The sequence below is a fragment of the Odontesthes bonariensis genome, chromosome 2 (genome assembly GCF_027942865.1).
Source record: "Odontesthes bonariensis isolate fOdoBon6 chromosome 2, fOdoBon6.hap1, whole genome shotgun sequence".
Lineage (NCBI taxonomy): Eukaryota > Metazoa > Chordata > Actinopteri > Atheriniformes > Atherinopsidae > Odontesthes > Odontesthes bonariensis.
In genome coordinates, this window is record NC_134507.1 from 39,319,548 (window position 1) to 39,333,101 (window position 13,554).

General features: G+C 48.8%; 2 non-coding genes and 1 pseudogene across 2 annotated transcripts; all 3 read right to left on the bottom strand.

Annotated features, from left to right (window-relative positions):
• Positions 1-6,443: 6,443 nt before the first annotated feature.
• LOC142374282 (U5 spliceosomal RNA) lies at positions 6,444-6,556 on the bottom strand. The gene has a single exon (XR_012768682.1). It is a non-coding gene; the product is annotated as a U5 spliceosomal RNA (small nuclear RNA).
• A 604-nt stretch (positions 6,557-7,160) lies between these two features.
• LOC142374539 (5S ribosomal RNA) lies at positions 7,161-7,279 on the bottom strand. Its single transcript, XR_012768740.1, has one exon. It is a non-coding gene; the product is annotated as a 5S ribosomal RNA (ribosomal RNA).
• A 364-nt stretch (positions 7,280-7,643) lies between these two features.
• On the bottom strand, positions 7,644-7,821 carry LOC142370391 (U2 spliceosomal RNA; annotated as a pseudogene).
• Positions 7,822-13,554: the final 5,733 nt, after the last annotated feature.

A 13,554-nucleotide genomic window follows, 5' to 3' on the forward strand; every position in this document is an offset into this window, starting at 1 on the left:
GACGATTGGACATTTTATTTCCTGTGTGGGAACATAACAGGTTTGCATCAGTGCAATCGGTTCAGCTTCGCACAGCACACTCTGATGCAGCTTTCACAGACTGGAAATTGCACTACCTAAAAAAAATGTCAGGAGCCGCCACTGGAGAACAACCCCACATTAAGTGAATGAAATAGGGCAACAGTGCAGAGAACAACCCCACATAAAGTGAATGAAATAGGGCAACATTGCAGAGAACAACACACAGAATGCAGAGCATGAATACAGCAACTATATACACTATTTACAAGGGGCCGACCGTTCACTCCTCCAGTCCGTCCACAACGGACATGAAGTGTTCAAAGTTTTTGAAAACTATGTCTTCCAGTCCTTTGGAGGGTGAACGGTGGATCTCAGGGCAATATGTCTTTTTTTTAATATTTTTTGTGTCCCTGGATTTTGTGCCCGCAAACTTTGCAGGCCGGGAGACGCTGCACCTTCACGCCCAGCTCAGTGGGGTGGTCTGCCAGCTTTCTCTTGTACAGAGTCGATCGGGACCACGACAACCCTGCCACAGCACTTTGTCCAGAGGGCGGCTTTACACCTGGCCTGATGGGCACAGACGCCGTGACCTGCGGGATGGAGGCCTGACCAGCAGGCTGTGTGGAGGAGGAGACGAGGGGCAGCAGAGGCGTGGTGATGGTGGACGGGGCAGAGCAGGAGACGAGGGGCAGCAGAGGCCTGGTGATGGTGGACGGGGCAGAGCAGGAGACGAGGGGCAGCAGAGGCGTGGTGATGGTGGACGGGGCAGAGCAGGAGACGAGGGGCAGCAGAGGCCTGGTGATGGTGGACGGGGCAGAGCAGGAGACGAGGGGCAGCAGAGGCCTGGTGATGGTGGACGGGGCAGAGCAGGAGACGAGGGGCAGCAGAGGCGTGGTGATGGTGGACGGGGCAGAGCAGGAGACGAGGGGCAGCACTGCAGGAGGCCTGGTGATGGTGGAGGTGGTGGGGATTCTCCTCACCGGCAGACGGAGCAGCTGTGGAGGAGGCTGCGGCGTCTCCAGCAGCAGGTTGGTCCGACCCTTCAACACCTTGGTGCCGGCTGTGCTGGGCGTGGGGACGTACTCCATCACGGGGTAGTCGGGTGGAGGGAGGACGTCAGGCTGGCGCGGTGCAGGAGGCAGCTGCTCACAAGACACAGACGCGGCCTTTGAGGTCACAGCTGGCTGCCTGGTGGCGTGGAGGTTGACCAGCCTCTCCTGCTGGCGGATGAAGTCTCTCACCGTCTTGGTGTTAATTTTGGGGAGAGGGATGCCCGCCTTGCACAGGACGGGGTCCTCTACCAAGACCCGGTGCTGGATCCTCTCATAGGCCTTGAGAATGTTGGCCTTCTCAGGGCTGGAGCGAGAGGCCTGTGGGCTGCGCAGCCACAGCAGCTTGACCAGCACGTACATCAGCCTGTTGTGCTGCGGGCTGATGTCCTGCTGAGCTGGCGCGTACCTCCTAGCCATCTTTACCCGCTGGACCACGGCGGCGTCAGCCAGGTCGTCCCTCTTGGTCCGACAATACAGCGTGTTGCCCCAGTGGGTGCGGTAGAGCTGGTGGTACCGCTGTGGCTGTTTGTCATGCTCCTCCACCGCATTCCAGGCATGAAGGACCCTGTTCCGCTCTGCTGTGCTGAGGAGCAGCTTCTGCTCTGTCAAGCCGACCTCCAGCAGCGCAGCACAGAAAGCCTCCAGGTTCTGGAACCCGGGCAGAGGACTGACACTGCAGACATCGTCCTGTAAAACACACACGCACGGACACACACAGAGAAAAGTAGGTAAGTTTCAATGTATACGATGTCTTGTTTTTTTTAGCGGGTCACATGTATCGCTGTATTCTCTTCTATCAGTATGTATTGGACTCACAAAGGCAGGAGGGTTGACCGAAGCAGTCTCGCTGCTGGTCAGTCTGATGTGGGGCTCCACATCAGTACGGTCCTCCTCGCTCTGGTACGCCTCGTCGGCGTCTGGGTCGACCTCCCCAGGCTGAACGACCTCCTCCTCCGGCCCAGGACCGTCGCTGACGATGCCCTCCAGCGAGAACGCCTCCCCCGTGCTTTGGCTGAAGAGGTACTCCAGCCCGAGCAGCTCATCGGACCGGACATCAGCCGGGGCCCGGAAGTTCCGCTCCACTGGCTCGCCCAACAGCTGCTGGCAGCGGGAGTTCAGGCGGTCAATGAGCGGCGCAGAGTACACCCGGTGGTGCCGCCCTCCGCCCCCAAACACCGCGTCTGAGCTGCGGTCAGCGTTCCACCTGGCGATGCCGCTTATCAGGTAAACCTGATAAGGCCGCGCCGCACAGTGGGGACCTGAACATCACAACAAACAGGTATTATCAGTACCTCAGTTATCATGTGATAAACGTGGTTTTTTTTTTTGGTATTTTTCCCCCTTAGATTACCTGGAATCATGTGGGGCAAAGATTTATGGAACCCCTCCAGGCTGTTGCTCCCACGCAGGCCCTTATAATATGGGACGTCCACACCGTTGATGGTGGTGGTGCGGGCGACACGATACATGACCATGCCTGGGGGGTCCTGGATGCACTCCAGGTGTCGCTGCTGGGCTGCCCACATCTCATCAATGGCCGCTGTAAACACACACACACACATGTTGAGCTGTAGTCATTTTGCATTTGCATTTTGTAGTTATACAGATTTATAACTACAGTAATGCAATCGTGTCAGCCTCTGTGCTTTTTTCCCCTCTATAACTTGTAAACTAAACAACTGGTTATACTATACAGGCAGGCTGTGTGTGTGTGTGTGTGTGTGTGTGTGTGTGTGTGTGTGTGTGTGTGTATGGTGTTTTTTTTCTTACCAGGGGACTTGAAGAGGCTGACGCCGCTCTCATCCAGCCCTGCTGGACCCTTCAGGTCCTCGATGAGGAGGTGGACCAGGCGAAACGTCTCCTGGGCCCCGAGGGTGACGCGCCGGACATGGTGCTTCAGCTGGTCCCGGGAGACGTACCGCCGGACCACGTCCTCGTCACTCACCACCTCCATGGTGGCCGGGTCTCTGGCCCTGATGGCAGCGATGAGGAGCTGGAGGTCCTCACGGTTGTAGGCCAGCACCGCCCCAACCAGCGCGGATTTAAAGGGGCCGTATTTGGAGTGAGCCTCCGTTCTTAGAGCGGCGTCAAAGCGGTGGAGCCAGTGGAAAATGTCCAGCCTCACCACCATCCCCTCGTCCACCCAGGACTGGAACATGATCTCCACCGCGGTCGGACCCTGTGCTTTGCAGCAGCCGCGGTCGATGTAGAGGATCTGGGGGACGGGCTGGTTTGCGAGGCGGAACCTCTCCATCACCCCACGACACATGGGCCCCAGCTTCTCCACCGACTCCTCGCAGGTGAGCACAAAGCTGACGATCTGGGAGAGCTCGTTGCCGATGCTGGTGAACCACTCAGCCGAGCCCTTGCCCTCCCCAGACAGCTTCTTCACCACCTACAACAAAACAAACAAACAAATACAGTTTAGCTTTGCATAATGTGGTGTTTCCCTGTGAGTACTTGTATGCAACACACTTTTGGCTAACTTGCCTTCTTCGTGGAGTCCATTTTCAGCACTTTGCCGAACGTGGACAGGATCTAGCTCCGGTAATCCTGCACGTTGTCCGCCTCGGCCAGGAGGAAGGCGTGGCGCAGGAGCCGGGCGCAGGGAACCGCTCTCGGAGGGGGCGGTGCCTGGAACTCCCTGTGGCCCAGCGCAGAGACGATGCCTCTGGGTTCCACCAGGGCCATGAGGAGTGTGGTGTAGAGGTCCTTCCTCTCGTGGTAGTCCTCCAGGTGGTTCTCCTGCACCTGCCGCCACACCTTGACCATCGTGTTACCCTCCGTTCTGTCACGCAGGAGGCGAATGATGGTCTTGTCCACCCCTCGCCTGGCAGTCAGTATGGCGGGAAACCTGGCCCGATGTGCCTCGCTCAGCTGCCGGAGGATGGCGTCATCCCACGCCAGCCACCGACCCATGGGTCCGCTCTCTCCACCTCTGGCAGCCTTGAGACACGGCCCGCACGACAACACCTCTGTCGCCAGGGTGTACCAGCCCAACACATCACAGATGTGACGTACCTAAAACAGAGAGAGAGAGAAAGAGAGAGAGAGAGAGAATCACAGGTCAATCACAGGTTGCAGATATGCAACAAGCTTTTTATTTATTTACATTATTTATTTACATTACATTTTTTGCATTTTATGTGTGCTTCCCTTTTTCACAACAAAGATCTGTGAAATCTTTTTGATTTGTTGTTGAATGGAAAGTTTATGATGGTTGCGTTCCGCACTTTGTATTAAAGGGGAACTCCGGGGCATTTGAAGCGTGTTTCCATTGCTAGGGGTTGTCAAATACTGGCCTTTAACAGTGCAGAATCTTCCCAACCATATACATATATCTTCTGCGTTCACCATTTCATTGAACATTCTGACAATTACTGTCTTCAGAGTATTGTCAGTAAGTTTCTCAACAGTAAACGCAGAAAACTGGGCTTGCACATTACCAAATCTCATCCAAAACTCCTGCAGCAAAGCTGCAGTGCGAAAACTTACATCGAAGCCTTTGTTAAAAGGCAATGACAGGATGCAATTCAAATCGTCTGGCTTGAAGTTCAATATGTTTTGAATTAGCTTCCGAGAGAAGTCCAATCTGGACATCTCTATAAGCTTTCGTTCTTTTTCTTTAAATAAAAATCTAGCGCTGTGGTGCCTCCTCATGCCAGCATAGTTTGCCGACATGATGGAGGCACCACAAACAGTTTTTAAATAAAATGCTTAAAAGAACAATAATAAATATCACACTAAAACCCAATAAGAGAGTAAAAAGTGGATAAAAAGGTACTAAAAATGGATACTTACCTTCCTCTAAAAAAACGGAACACCGACACCGACCCTGTTTCAGCTGAAACTCGTTCAAAAATAGTGATGTTACCTCCAACACCGAAGCTCCGAAGCACGCTTCAAACTCGACAGGGTAGTTATAGTGAAGCAGTGGGCCGGAGCTTGCTTCATGTGACGTCACTGATGACGTTTGAACCACTTCACTGCTTCATTCAGACCGAGTCAGCTGACTGCTTCGAGTTGATGTGCGGAGCTTTGAACATTTGCCGCGATTCAGTGTATTCAAGATGGCTGAAGCCCCGGTTCATGTCCCCGTTCTACACGTATTATACGTTACGAACAGCTCACGTTTTTTGATATTCGGAGTTTTGGATTATTCTCTCATGGAGCAAGGAAACGTTCTAAAGTGTGGGAATATTTCCACCTAAACAGTTCCTTCAGCACACCATCCTCCTCTGTTCCCTGTGACAGAGTATTTTCCAAAGCTGGAGAAATTGACTAAAAAAAAAGAAGAAACCGTTTGAGTCCTTCTACGGTGCAAAAACTACTTTTCTTTAATTAAAACACCTGAAGTAACACAAGCACCCTCTTTATTACACCAAGCACACTCCCAAAGAAAATATGAATGACAAACCAAAAATGTTCACATTGTTTTTAAATTATTATTCCATCCATCCATCCATCCATCCATCCATCCATCCATCCATCCATCCATCCATCCATCCATCCATCCATCATCTTCCGCTTCTCCGGGGATCGGGTCGCGGGGGCAGCAGCTTAAAGGGGAACTCCGGGGCATTTGAAGCGTGTTTCCATTGCTAGGGGTTGACAAATAGTGATAGTAGGACACAGAGAGGTGCGTATCTGCGCTCCCTGTGTGAAGATCGCTCTGTCCGCACAGCGTGTCATGCGAGGCTAATACGTGGTGGCTAAGGGGCAAGCGCTAACCCTTCCACGTAAAACAACAACTTGCACACTGCAGAAACGTCACACCACTTTATAACCCATCCGACAATAAAGTCACAAGCCTTACCATCAAAACCATTTGCATGGTTCTCACATTACTGGCATGGGGACGTTACAAAACAACTTTATAAACAGCATGTAACTCACCGGCTGGTTGTAGGCTCGCGCATGTGAAAGCCCAAAAGAGTCGATGGAGAATAATCCCATATACAAAACAATTATATTCTCTAGAAAAACTGCGTTCAAGTATTTAAAACATTAGAAGAATATTACTGGGTATGTATTGTTGTAATGTCTTAGCCAAAAGGCCGAGAAGCGATAACCATCCACTGTTTCACGTCCGAGCGCCCTTCCTGGCACAATGCGCACTTGTGGCGGTGCTCTTTTTTTGCCTACAAAGCGTCACTTTGCACCTCCGCCCACCCGCTGCAGTGAGCACTCTTCAGCCGTTTCAGATGGTACAACTTTGCACTCCCGCCCGCTCCACTGAGCACCATTAAAACAACAATTTAGCGCTCCAGCTTTGAACATGGGCACGGTCTCAACAAATAAGGTGACTCTACTCCAAGAAATCACTTGGCACAGCAAGAAGATTTCCTTTGCACAGACAGAATGGGCTTCACCCGCAAAGGTAAAGCCTTCCAAAAATAGAAACAACTCATTAATGCTGCTCTCCACGGAAGTCTTTAGTAAAAGGCGAAAGACTTGTACGTCATGAAGAGAAATCAGAGTACGAGTATTTGACACTGCGGGAGCAGTGCATCAGGCTAGTTGGCATAGCCACCTTCCCCACGGTGAGCTTTGCTTGGTTGAGACGCTCGCTCCTCGGCCGACCAGGTAGGAACAATCGGGCCCTATTCAATGGCTGCTTTGTCTTTTACTCTGTGCAAAAGACTAGGGGTCTTGAGGCTTTGTTCTGACCGCTCATTGGGTGTAGAGGTTTTTTTCAAGCAATTCTCCCAGTCGGCCCAATCCCAGAGCCATCTCAAAGTGGAGTTCACTTTCACTCTCTTTTCGCAGACTAAAAGCCAGAGTTTTATCTCAGAAGCTAAGCAGAGTTGGGCCTGGTTAGTACTTGGATGGGGAGACCGCCTGGGAATACCAGGTGCTGTAAGCCTTTTGGCTTCTCCAGGCGCATGCAGTTTGACTGCGTCAAATGCAAAGGCAGTCCCTGTTTGACGTTTTGGAACTGCTGCTTTGTCAGGACAAAGTTAAATGTATGAGGATCAAAGGCAACCATGACCTGGGACACCTTAGCAGATCCAGGATCAGCAAGATGGATCACAGGGTGATCAACAGATGTTTCAACAAAAGACATGCAGAGAGAAGAGAGAAAAATGCTTACAGCACCTGGTATTCCCAAGCGGTCTCCCATCCAAGTACTAACCAGGCCCGACCCTGCTTGGCTTCCGAGTTCGGACGAGATCGGGCGTGTTCAGGGCGGTGTGGCCGTAAGCCACAGTCCTCGTGACAAATATGTGTGACATAGGTGCTGGAACCATACGTTTCCCCTATTTTACCAGAGAGTTGGCTTGAGAGGCTGATGTTGAGCCTGCACGTCGACTTCCCTGATGTGATTGTTCTCTGCAGCTGAAAATGGGACTCTCAGATAACTTAGTGTGTGTCTGTCAAGCTCCTCTGTTCTCTGTGTGTAGTTTGGTGTTCATGGTCATACAGAGAAACCAGGGAAGCTCAATCCCACGACGTGCTCATAAACTGCGTCTTTTCTAAAGATTATAGTTCCATTTTAGAAGTCAGAATACAACGGCTCCCTGAAACTACCACCATGTACCGCTGGTTTTGTTATTTCACAAGAGTTGGGAAGAGTGCACCGTTCCCGGCGGCACTGCAGTACCGGGACGATGCGTGGAGTGAACGGAGCAAGCCCCTTTTTCAACCCCTGTGCCTAAAAATCCATTTAATATGTAGTCCTCATATAGAGGACGTATCAGATATTAAACTGATAAGAACAGATTTTTTTTCTTTTGAAAAAATTTATTGACACTAATACATCACATTTTCATAAAAACTTCATATTTAAGACATATGTTTTACCTATGAATAAAAACATCAATAAATAAGTGTAATCTGTATAACCACATTTAAAACAACAACAATAAAACAAGTTTTCCATGGGATATTACAGATAAGGTCAATGTTGTCTAAGGTAAAAGTTACATGTGAAGTAGTTCTCATGCGAGTAGCAGTTTGTATTGAGTGTCTTTAAAAAGGAGTGCATTAGTTAAAATGCTCTCTTCCAAGTCCATTTTTTGTGCAGGAGCGCAGTGAGTCCCTACCCAGGGAAACTCATTTCGCTCCCCCAAACAGTAGGTCTCTCGGGATCCTGTCGTGGTGCTCAGAGGAGATCCCCACCCTGTTGCTCCTTCCCACCTGCCTCACCCAGAGAGCCAGGCCGTCGCTGCTTTGACCTTTTTGTGTGTAGCTCCGGCTCCTTCATCCGAATGGGCACAGAGGCGATTCTTCTTTGTGGATGTGTCCTAGGCCCGCCGCCTGCAGCTCCGGCCGCTTGAGCCGCCGCTGCGGCCATCCGGATCACAGCCACGGGGGGGATCTGCATGCGCTTCCTCACCAGCAAGTTCCTGGAGGTCCACATGGCATCTTTCATAGCGGCTAGGGTGAGCCACTGCTTGGCAAAGTCATTCTTTTTTATTTTTGTTTGGCTCACCCCATAGAGCACGAGTTGTGCTGTGAGGACCTCCCTTGCTGGCAAGTACGGGAATTGCAAGGAGCCGGCTGTTGCCCACTGGTCTGCAGCAGCGCTGCACTCCCAGAGCAGGTGCCTCCCCGACTCGGGCGCGCCACAACCAGGTCGCGGGCAGGTTGAGATTGCTGACATGCCCCGGGAGTGCATAACGGACCTGACTGGGAGGATCTCATGAGCCACCATCCACGACAGGTCCCGGAGTCTGTTTGGGAGAGCGGAATGGTTGACGTTGCACCAAACTGTTGAGGGCTCGCCGAACGCGAGCCCACGCACTGGACTCACTGGTTCCCGCTCCTGCACAACAGAAATCAAAGAGCGGTGGTTTGTTAAAACATGCAACTCCTCTGCCTCCAAGTTAAAATGCTTTAAGAACGTCTGGATAAAAGCATAGGATGGTGGCAGGCTAAAAGACACAGGCACTTTTAGGTCGGTGGGTAAAATCTTCAGTCTTCTGAGGTAAGAACCCATCCAGAATCGTGTCATTGCTTTAGTTTTGGGGTTTCCGGATGGGTCTGTGGCCTGTAGGATGTGCAGTGTAGTGTATCTGCTTCCTAAAAACAAATAAAAATCAGGCACTCCTTTTCCTCCTTTCTCTTTTTGTTTCTTCATTACATCTCTCCTCAGTCTTTCCCACTTGGAGCCCCACAGAAAATAAAAAATGGCTCGGTCCAGGTCTAAAAGCACTTTTCTAGGTGGGATAAAAACAGAACTGATTAGTAAAAGCAAAGGTAAAATCACGGCTTTGATGATTAAAACCTTTCCTTCAATGGTCAGTCCTCTAAGTCCCCAGTATCCTAGTCTTTGCTTTACTTTCCCTACCACGTCTGGCCAGTTTGATGTCCCTCCCCCTTCCTTGTCAAAATTTATCCCCAGTATTTTCTGTTTTGTCTGGGTTATAGTCACAGGGAGTCCTGCAGTCTCAGTCGCTGTCCATGGCCCGTAAAATTGGGCTTGGGTCTTGTTTCTGTTTAGTTTTGCCCCAGAGGCCCGTCCATACCAGTCAGTCAAGTCCAGAGTCCTATTGATGGATATTAGGTCTGTACATAAAATGTTTACGTCGTCCATATATAAAACACACTTTGTCGATAGTCCCCCGCTCCCCGGGACTCTCACCCCATTGATTCGGTGGTCCCTTCTCAAGCTCTGTGCCAGTGGTTCGACACAGATGATTTAGAGGAGGGCAGATAACGGACAACCCTGACGGACACCGCAGTGGATGTTTACTGCTTTTGTCAGATGCCCGTTAAGGAATTTGCTGGTAATGCCCCGGTACAGCAGACCCACCCAAGCTATAAACCTTTCTGGGAACCCCATTTTTTGCAGTACCTGGAAAAGGTACTGGTGCGAGACCCGATCAAAGGCTTTCTCAAAGTCTAAATTTAGGACTGCTAGCCGAATGTTTCTGTCTCTCGCATAACAGATGGTGTCTCGGATCAGTACGAGGCTGTCGGTTATCTTCCTCCCCGGGATGGCACAGGCTTGATCCGGGTGAATCAGGTCTTCTAAAAACAAGGACATACGTGAAGCTAAAAGTTTACTAAAAAGTTTACAGTCAAAATTTAAAAGTGTAATCGGTCTCCAATTCTTCAAGTCAGTCTTGTCTTTTTTTTTGTGAAGAAGAGTCACTATCCCTGCTCTAAAATGTCAGGAAGTCGGTCAAGTTGCTCAAATTCCATAAAAACAGTAAACAAGTCAGGTGCTAAAATATCCCAAAAGGTCAAATAAAATTCCAAGGGAAGTCCATCTTGTCCTGGGGACTTCCCTTTCTTAAAATTTGTAAAACATTTATTTAACTCTGAAATTGTAAAATCTTGGGTTAAAGGCACACTGTCTTTTACTGTTTTTTCTATGAAATTTAAAACTTCTGTCATGGTGTCCATTTCAACAGGTTTTTGTTCGTACAATTCACGATAAAAATTGTTCAACAGCTTGTTTAATTTCTTCCATTGAATCAACTGTGCACCCGTTCTCTTTTGTTAGCTTTAAAATGGCCCCCCCTTTATTCACAATTTTCTTAAAAAAATACCTTGTGCACTTCTCTCCTTCCTCTATTTCTCGTTCCCTGCTTCTTAAAATGACACCCTTACTTTTAATATCTGCTAAAATCGACATCTCTGTTTTCACTTGTTTAATTTCATCATTAAAATCCATCCCTTGTTGGTTTAATTTAAAATAGCGCTTTAGTCGCTTCTGCAGTCCCATCATGCGTCTGTTTTCCCTATTCTTTTTTCTCATACCTGCCTGTCTAAAGAAAGTCTGGGTCTTTTCCTTCACCATTTCCCACCAGTGTGCACGTGTATCGTAAAAGTCTTGAAGGGTCTGCCACTCGTGGTACTGCTCCCGGTACTGACTAACTATTTCATTTTCTTTTAAAAGGGAGCAGTTTAGTTTCCACAGACCACTTCCGGAAGTCACACCCGAAGAGAGTGATAGGGTGCAGGAAAGCATCAGGTGATCAGAAAAGAAAACGGGGGTCAATCTAGCATCGGTTGGTGGGCAGTCCCGTGTAAAAAGGTAGTCTATACGAGAGGCTCTGGTGCCATCACCACTGAACCAGGTGAAGCCCTCCTCTCTGGGATGCATGGTTTTAAAACAGTCCTGAAGTTTAAAATCCTTGCATATGCCCTGTAATAAAACCGATGTTTTGTCAACTTTAAAAAATTCCCCTGCTCTTTTTCTGTCACTCCTGCTTAAAATACAGTTAAAATCACCCCCTAAAACTAGTGGTGCCCTACCTAGCATGTGGGACTGCAGGTCTTCTAAAAGGTCATACCGGTCATTTTTTTCGTTAAAGCCATAAATATTTAAGAGGTTAAAATCTTGTCCCATAAAAGTCAAATGTGCTAAAAGTGCCCGTCCGTCTCTCACCACAGTGCTGCCCTTCACCAGAACCTGAGGGTTTTTGATCAAAATGGCCACTCCATCATTTTTGTTTTGGTTGGATCCACTCCACAATGATGTCTGTGGCCACATCTCCTCCCACTGTCTGTAGTGCTTTAAAAACGGTAGGCCGCATTCCTGTATTAAAAGAACATCTGACTTAAAAGAACTAAGAAAGGATAAAACACTCTGGGCTCTAACTTTCGACTTTACACTTCTCACATTAATAGTTGAGAGAGTGAGTGTCATGAGTATGGTTAAAAACAACAGGTATGACATCTTAAATGACTAAATGAGGGTTAAAACATTTAAAATGTCTTAAAAGCAGTTATGTAATTTCTTGTGAATGGAGCTCTTCCTTCACTTCTACAGGTGAGAGGCGAGGGTGTTGAGCTCTATTCCCCGGTCGGACTCTGGGGGTTGGCCTCTGTTGCAAGGTTTTGTTAAATTTTGAGTCTCTAGGGGTTGATTGCAGAACTACATTTAAAAAAGAAACCTCATTTGGTGAATTGGAGGGGAAGACTCTGGGCTCCTCCACAGATGAACTGTCTGAGGTAGTCCCAGCTCTTCCCCTCTTCTCTGAGACTATAGGAGAATCAGAGGACAATTCTGATGCAAGCCTCTTTGTTTGCTGGGCATCTGGGAGGGAGGCATCCTCGCTATCATCCTGTGATTGGACTTCTTCACATTCTGAACTAGCTCCGCCTTCTGCCTGCACCACCTCCTCCTCCTCCTCTCCAGAACTCTCCATTGGTGGGGGTGTAGCAGGCCCCTCCCCCTCCTCGGCCTCACCTGACTGCTGTCCACCATTCAGGGATTTTGGCGGGAAGTTTGAATTTTCCAGCCCAGCTGTTTCAAGTAGCTCGTTAACTGCCTCGGTCTGCCCTCCATTTCCTTCCCGCGTTTTTTTGGATTTCAATTTGTTGGCAAAAGATTTTGGGCAATCTCTGAAGAGGTGGTTTGATTCTCCACAGAGATTGCACTTTCTGCCATGAGTACACTCTTCGAAGGTGTGACCGATTCCTCTACATTTGCCACAAAACACCTTCGTGCAGGCCTCCACCAGGTGCCCGTGCTCCACACATTTGCGGCAGAGTTTGGGCTGTCCCTGGTAGTGGATGTAGCCTCTGTTTTCTCCCAAGACAATCATTGATGGGAGATGTTTCAGGCCCTGGAAGCCCTGGGGGTCTTGCCATTGTTGGATGGGGACCCTCCAGGCGCAGTTCCAGATGCCGTCAACATCCCTCACCTTCATTGCCTGGCCTTTAACAGTGCAGAATCTTCCCAACCATATACAGATATCTTCTGCGTTCACCATTTCATTGAACATTCTGACAATTACTGTCTTCAGAGTATTGTCAGTAAGTTTCTCAACAGTAAACGCAGAAAACTGGGCTTGCACATTACCAAATCTCATCCAAAACTCCTGCAGCAAAGCTGCAGTGCGAAAACTTACATCGAAACCTTTGTTAAAAGGCAATGACAGGATGCAATTCAAATCGTCTGGCTTGAAGTTCAATATGTTTTGAATTAGCTTCCGAGAGAAGTCCAATCTGGACATCTCTATAAGCTTTCCTTCTTTTTCTTTAAATAAAAATCTAGCGCTGTGGTGCCTCCTCATGCCAGCATAGTTTGCCGACATGATGGAGGCACCACAAACAGTTTTTAAATAAAATGCTTAAAAGAACAAAAATAAATATCACACTAAAAGCCCAATAAAAGAGTAAAAAGTGGATTAAAAGGTACTAAAAATGGATACTTACCTTCCTCTAAAAAAAATGGAAACACCAACACCGACCCTGTTTCAGCTGAAACTCGTTCAAAAAGCAAAAACCTGGAAAAAAAAAGGGTAATACAAGAAAATTTAAAGACAAAGAACTCCAACTACAAACGACTTGGAATACTTTGATTGGACGCAAAAAAGAACCTCCAAAGCGAGAAAAATTTAATGCCGAAAAGGCATAAAATAGTCCACCCAAAGGAGGCGATCGCAGTCTTAGCCAAAAGGCCGAGAAGCGATAACCCTCCACTGTTTCACGTCCGAGAGCCCTTCCTGGCACAATGCGCACTTGTGGCGGTGCTCTTTTTTTGCCTACAAAGCGTCACTTTGCACCTACGCCCACCCGC